Source organism: Myotis myotis, unplaced genomic scaffold (assembly GCF_014108235.1).
Source record: "Myotis myotis isolate mMyoMyo1 unplaced genomic scaffold, mMyoMyo1.p scaffold_m19_p_4, whole genome shotgun sequence".
NCBI classification, from domain to species: Eukaryota; Metazoa; Chordata; class Mammalia; order Chiroptera; family Vespertilionidae; genus Myotis; species Myotis myotis.
The window spans coordinates 106589971-106597355 of NW_023416346.1; the positions used below are offsets into that span (position 1 = coordinate 106589971).

Below are 7385 nucleotides of genomic sequence, written 5' to 3' on the forward strand. Positions count from 1 at the left end.
CATATATGCATAACCCATTGGACACAGATAATAGGGTGGTGAAGTCCTGGGGTGGGGGTCGAGGTGGGTTAGAAGGTGTCAATAGGTGTGAAAGGGGGACAAATGTAATTTTTTCAACAATCAAGATGTAAAAATAATAATAATAAAAAAAAGACTGCTTAACCCAACCATGGCCATAAAGATTTTCTCTTATATTTTCTTTTAATATTTATTTTACTAGAGGCCCAGTGCACAACAATTTGTGCACTCGGGGGGGTGGTGTTCCTCAGCCTGGCCTGTGCCCTCTCGCAGTCTGGGACCCCTCGGGTGATGTCCGGCTTGTTTCGTTCTCGCCTCCCTCCGCCGCCCAGCTTGTTTTGCTCCCGCCTCCGCCGCCCGGCTTGTTTTCGGCTGCCTGGCTTGCTATGCTCCCAGCAGGTATATGCAAATTAACCACCATCTTTGTTGGTGGTTAATTTGCATATCATGCTGATTAGCCAATGGGAGGCGTAGCGAAGGTATGGTCAATTACCCTTTTTGGCTATTATTAGATAGGATTACATTTAGGTCTGTGACCCATTTTGAGTTAAGTTTTGTTTGTAATATAAAAAAGGAGGTGTGAGCTCATTGTTTTGCATTTAGATATCCAGCCATTACAGCATCATTCGTTAAGTCTATTCTTTTCCTATTAAATTGTCTTGGCATAATTGTAAAAGTTTCACCATAATTGTAAAAGTTTATTTCTAGATTATCATTTTTATTTCATTGGTCTCTGTTTAATCTTATGCCAGGACCTGCCTGTCTAGATTACTGTAGCCTTGTAGTAAATTTTGCAGTGGGGAAGTATAAATCCTCTAATTTTGTTTTTTCTTTTCTTTTTAAAGGTCATTTTGGCCATTCTGCACCCCTTGAAATCCCATATGAATTTTGTTACCAGCTTGACAGTTTCTTAAAAAAAACAACTGGGATTTTGACAGAGATTAGATCGGATCTATAGATCAAATCATGGAAAATTGTTACCTTAACAGTATTAAGTCTTCTGCTCCATGAACATGAGACATCTTTCTATTCATTAAGTCTTTAATTTTTTAAAAAGCCAGTATTTTTCAGTTTTCAGAGTATCAGTTTTATCCTTCTCTTGTTAAGTTTATTCTAAGTAGTATATCTTTAACACACTATTATAAAAGGAATGGTTTTCTTAATTAAGTGTTCACATTTTTTCATTGGTAATATATAAAAACAATAGATTTTATATATTGATCTTGTACCCTGCAACCTGACTGAAATAAAAAAAAATCTATTAATTCTTGTAGGAGTTTGTTTATTTGTTTATTTTAGTGGATTCCTTATGAGTTTCTATAGATAAGACCATATTATCTGCAAAGAAATATAGTTTTACTTCTTCCTTTCCAGTCTGGATGTCTTTTATTTAATTTTCTTGCCTAATTATCCTAAGTAGAGGCAATGCAAGGTTAAATTGTAGTGGTGAAATGAAAACCCTTGTATTGCTTCTGATCTTAGGAGCAAGACATTCAGTCTTTTACCATTAATTAAAATATTTGGTGTGAGTTTTTTCTGTATGGGTCACATTTTCTTATTTCTCGAATACTAATATTTTAGATAATATATTATAGCAACCCTGGATACTAATCCACTGCCTCCACCCTAACTCATTGTTGTTTGCTTGCTTATTTCTTTAGTGGCTTGGCTAGACTATTTTAATGAAGTCTATTCCCCCAGCAGGATGTACTCTTCAGAGGGCATAGCCTTGGACATGCACACTTTCATCCTGGATGACAGTGGCTTCAGTAGGGTTCTTTGTTTATTTTCCTGAACTCTCTAAGCTCTCTGCTTCAGCTGGGTTCACATGCAGCTGTTTGGTTTCATTAATCACTAGCTGATTTCACTATTGGTTTCAATACTGCCCTGAGGCATAAATTGCTCTGCAGTCTGATCCCATTACATTCTGTCTCTTTGCAGAGATAACCTTTAAGGCCAGTCTTCCAGGTTTGTTCCAACCATATAGGAGGACTCTTCCTAGCCATCTCCTTCTGATTCTCTATGATACATATCTAGCTGATTTAAAGTACAGCTTGCTGTTCTCATTGAGTAACCAGCTTCTTTGTAATTGATTACCACCAAGATCTTTATTTGAGGTAGCACTCTCAGCCTTGAACTACCCATATTCTGTTCCAAATGAAGTAATTTCCCCTGGGAAGAGCTTTAGATCTCTCTGTTCTTATAGCTTGCCTCTTCTCCTGAGCAAAACCACCACTGACCCACATCTGGGGGCATGGAAGGTGGCCCAGTTCTCTGAGTGACACCTCTGTTTCATGAGCAGGGTACTGGGCTATGGTGCTATCCTCTGGTCTTCGTGGTTTCATTCTTCTAGCATAGAACCTCCACCCAATGAGTGATCTGGGGTGATGGTGATCAGAGCCCCAGTGTTGTGGCCTGCCAAGGCTGGAGTCAGGTTCTGCCCTAGAAGTGGGGGCTGGGTGGAGGAAGAGATCCTCAGGCTTCTCAGTCTACTGTTTACCAGAATAGAGCCTCTACAACAAGCACTGAGCTGCTGAGATTGAGAGGTGCTTTGGTCCTGTCTCTCAGGTAGAGATATCATTTTCTGAACAGGGAACTGGGAGGAGAGAGAGGCCAATGTTTTCCATCATACTGAGCTGGGAGGGGGCTGTAGGAAGGGACATTGTTTAAAATACTACAGACTCTCACTGTAACTATAGAGACTTGGTAGTTTTTCTTGAATATAGGTTTTTTGTTTTTGTTTTTGTTTTTATGCATGCCCTTAGAACAATTTTCAGGGATTTTTAAATTGTTGCTTCAGAAATACATGCATATACTATATTTTCACCAGTTATGGTTGTTTCACTGGAGAAAGGATCTACAAAGTTTCTCATGTCCTCATATTGAAATACTTAATACATTTTTATTTGAGTTTGTGCTTTGTGTGACCCTCCATGGGTCAATGGAGGATGTAACAGGACTTTCAACAAGCCTTTACTAAGACTGCCCTACCTCTTGTCACATCCTGGCCTTTCTGAGAGAGCCTCATCCATTCTGTGTCCCACAAATCTCTCTCTCCCTACACCTAACCAGCAACCACTATTGTCTTCTACCCTGTGAAGGATGGACTTAGACAGAGGCACCGAGAGGGTTGGGGACAGGGGAGTGTGCCCCACATCATTCTGGAACAGGGCATGACAATGTCTATCTATGCAACAGAACTGTCAGTACCACAGATCATTTAAAGTCAACTTGGAGGGGCCAAGCCTTTTACATACCTCTAATTCAAGCAAGAACTGAGTGTGTCCCAGCATGGATGTTGAAATCCCTTTGGGGTTGCTTAACTGTGACCCATGGGAAGTTAGATGCGTAGCACAACTTCTCTGCTCTCAAAGGTCACATTGGTTTGGCTGCTGGTCAGAGATGGAACAGGCAACCAATAGGCCACGTGTGTTCTGACCTCAGGCCAGGCCTCCAGGCACCTATGAGGGTTTATACTTGCCCTTCCAGCATTCCCTTATAGGAAGAAATGTGACATTAATTAGTAGAAAAAGGAAAAAAAATGCCACCAGGACAAATTGAGAGAGAGAAGAATTCTTTTCCCCTGTTTTTTTTTTTTTAACCTAGAGGTCCCACATTTTCATTTTACATTGGGTCCTGCAAATTATGTCTCTGTATCTATCTTTAGACTAGGCATAGGCTTTTCCCTCTGCTTAGAACACCTCTTTCTCTCTTCCCCATTTGCCATGTAGTTACTCTTATTCATTCTTTAGATCTTGGCTTAGAAATTACTTCTTCTGAAAAATCTCTCTCCAGTTTGGATTAAGTACTGCCAAGTACTCCAATGCAATATTTACTTCCTCAATCTAATAACTGAGCAAGAGTCTATTTCAGCCGTGGGCAAACTACGGTCCGTGGGCCGGATCCAGCCCATTCGGCTGTTCTATCCGGCCCACGGAGCCGAAAGAGCGGGGGGTTCTCTTGCTCTCCCCTCCACTCCTTCACCAGCAGCAGTGTTAACATGGCAACATCGGGAAACACGGCCGCAGCTCCTTCTTCTGAGTCCAGTTTAAGAACCCATTGTGGCCCTTGAGTAAAAAAGTTTGCCCACCCCTGGTCTATTTGCTCAGTTATATCCCATCAAAACTCTTGAGGACAGAGACTATTTTCTTATTTACCATTGTATCCCCAGTTTCTCAAACAGTGTCAGGCATCATGTGTTTAATACATTTCCATTTAGTAATAATTAGACAAAGAAGTCTTTCATGTGTGATTTCTGAGCTGATTTTTGAAAGATGACAAGGAGATGATAGGAAATTTGGTATGATGAATGTGTAAAGGCATACAGGAGGCACGGCATAGCCTATGTAACCAGGGGCAGCCAACTGTTGTGTGGGACTAGAAAGCAGAGCACACACTTATGTGAATAGAGATGCCTTGTGCATGGTATTAGTAAGATCGGACCCCATATGGAAGGTATTGAGGAGCCACTGGAAAATTTTAAGTTGTGAAATTAGTACATCTTAGTGAGGTCACTCTGAGCCTAATGTAAGAAAGCCTGGCTACTGCAGTCACTCAGGGGAGAAAAATGAGGGCCTAGGTTAGGGCACTGCAGGCACTGAAGATGCTTGCTGCCTTATGAGCAAGCAATAACCACACTAACCAGGCACCAACATCCTGGGAGTTAGCAGCTGAAGCTAGAGTCACAGCTACAGGACTAAAAAGGGAAATGAGCTTTTTCTGTTTCTCCCTAACAACCCATGAATATTTCCCAATGTTGGGGGGTGTGTAGTGATCAGTAGACCAGTCGAAGTCTTGAGTTTTATATGCTTACTAGTGCCCTGGTGCACAGATTCGTGCATATTGAAAGGAAATTAATTAGAAGGTGACCAGTGGAGCAGGACTGGGTGAGATGGCCCAGACACGCCCTGGAGTCAACCTCCTGGGGTCCTTACCCTGGCCAGCTGGCCTCACCTGGGGCAGCACTGTGGCTCGAAGGGTGTCTGTGGAGTGAGCAGGGTCCCTCTGGAAGGTGGGGTCCCTCGGCCTGGCCTGTGGGGATCATGCTGAAACCGGCTCTTTGACATCCCCCAAGGGGTCCTGGATTGCGAGAGGGCAGTTCTCAGGTGATGCACCCCGGAATTGGGCTCTGTTCTCTCTGATTCTGGGGTGTGTTACTGGAGAACCATTGATGCCAAGTTACCGCAGCTCAGCAGCTCCTGTGTTGAGCGTCTGCTCCCTGGTGGTCAGTGAGTGTCATAGCTACTGGTCGGAGAGTCAAATGGTCACTTAGGCTTTTATATATACACTAGAGGCCCGGTGCACAAAAATTTGTGCACTCGGGTGGGTCCCTCAGCCAGGCCTGTGCCCTCTCGCAATTTGGGGCCCCTTGGGGGCCCCTTCCCCTGGCTGCTGGCACCAGTTTTCCTCCGGTGCCTGGAACCCGGGCCTTCACTCTTCGCCGGGAGGGGCTCACGCAGTGGGCAAGGGGCTTAGCTCTTTTAAAAATACTTCTGAATATTTGGTAAATAACCCTGTAGGAATCTACTTTCTGAAACATGTTGGTTGTTAAGGGCTGATTTGGGTAATCAACAAAATGTATGTTAAAATCCTAATCCCCAGAACCTCAGAATATACCTGTATATAGAGATAAGATCTTTAAAGAGGGGATTAGATTAAATTGAGGCAGTTCCAGTGGGACCCTTAGCCCATCTCACTGAAGTCCTTATAAGAAGAGGAATGTGGGGTCCTGCCTCAGCAGGTCCAGGGGTTCCCAAAGGTGTGGACGGAGTCGGCGAAGAAGGAATGACACAGAGGCAGTGTTCAGGTGATCATCATAGCCAGGTTCTCTTTTTATTGTCCTGTTACATCTATATTTATACTATTTGATCCTATAAGCATGCCTCTATAAGCTTTTTTTTGCCAAGGAGAGCATGGGGTCCGTTTATTGGGGGGTCAGTCAAAGGGGGAGCTGGCTAGGGTGGGGTAGGGCAGCTACTTGTCTGGCCCCCGAGAAACCCAACTTGAATCCAGAGCTTCCACCACTTTGAAGCCAAAGTCTTCCTCCACCTTTATCTGCACGGGGGCCAATTCCGGAGTCAGCAGGACTCCTGCCCAGCCCCCTTCTGGTGGCACTCGCCGCCTCTTCCAACCGCTGGGCCCCTCGCCAGGGGCCGGGCTGCTGGCTTCTGTGGGTGCTGGCGTCCTCCTGGGCGGGGACAGCCCCTCTTTCTCTGGAGGCTCGTTCTCAGCGTTGCCTGGGGTGGGGGCATCTGTGCCCTGGCTGCCCTTGTCCTCTAGTAAGATGGTGAACTGGCTGTCCCGGTAGTTGTCCCCGTAGGAGTCCAGCACCTTCATGAGGAACCTCCGCTCCTGCTGGAGTCTCCGTGTTATCCTCTATATCTGATGGAGCCTGTTCAGGACCCGCTCCTTTGCCTGCTCAATCTCCCTGCAGCGCTGACCCAGCGCCTAGTACTTCCTGCGATTGAGTTCCCGTTGTCCGCCTCAGGCTGCCTCCTCCTCTTCGCCTCGCTCCTGGAGGCTGGAGCTGCCCAGACCCCCAGACACGAACTCCACTTCGGTCTCAAGCTCGCTCTCCAGGATGTGACCACCTTCAGCGGAGGCAGCCAGCTCCCAGCATGGAGGTGCTGAGAACTCCTCAAAGCCCACGACTGCCATGGAACCCTCTCTGTTCCAGCTCCATTTCTCCCTGGCTCCCGATGCAGAACTTCCAACCTTGCAAGCCTCTAGTTTAAAGTGGCTTGCAAAACTACAGCCCATCCAATTTCACAGCCAGGCACCCAGGCCCGGCTGCTAAGCCTCCTGGGAGTTGTAGTTCTCTATTTCCGGCTTGCCTCTCTCGCCCCACCCCCACCCCAGTCCCAACTGAAAGGCCCTGCTGGCTGGTTGAACCCTGTGGCCAGGCATCTGAGTCACCTAGGGTCTTTATTCCTGTCCCGACACCACGCCATCTGACCATGGAGACTCTCCTCTTGGGAGGCCCCTGGGTCTCCTTATGGGTCTCCTCAGCCCAGGCAGCGATGCAGCCCCGGTGCCTGGGTCTCCTTCTGGGTCTCCTTCTGGGGCCTGGCTGCATCAACCTCGGGACTGGATCGCGTGTCCCAACTGCGACGCAGCCCCGGGCCTTGGGTCTCCTCAGCCTGGGCACTGGATCGCGTGCCCCAGCAGCTGCGGCACCTGGGTCTCCTTCTGGGTCTCCTCAGCCCAGGCACCGAATTGCGTTCCCCAGTGGTGATGTAGCCCCGGCGCGTGGGTCTCCTTCTGGGTCTCCTGCTGGGGCCTGGCTGTGTTGCCCCTGGGGTCCAGATGGTGTCCCCAGGCAGCTATGCAGCCTGGCCTCTGGCCCTGCCTCTGGGTGTTCTCCCATT

At 46.8% G+C, this 7385-nt stretch overlaps 1 pseudogene; it reads right to left on the reverse strand.

Annotated features, from left to right (window-relative positions):
* Positions 1 to 5923: 5923 nt before the first annotated feature.
* On the reverse strand, positions 5924 to 6681 carry LOC118654679 (annotated as a pseudogene).
* Between the last annotated feature and the right edge of the window lie 704 nt (positions 6682 to 7385).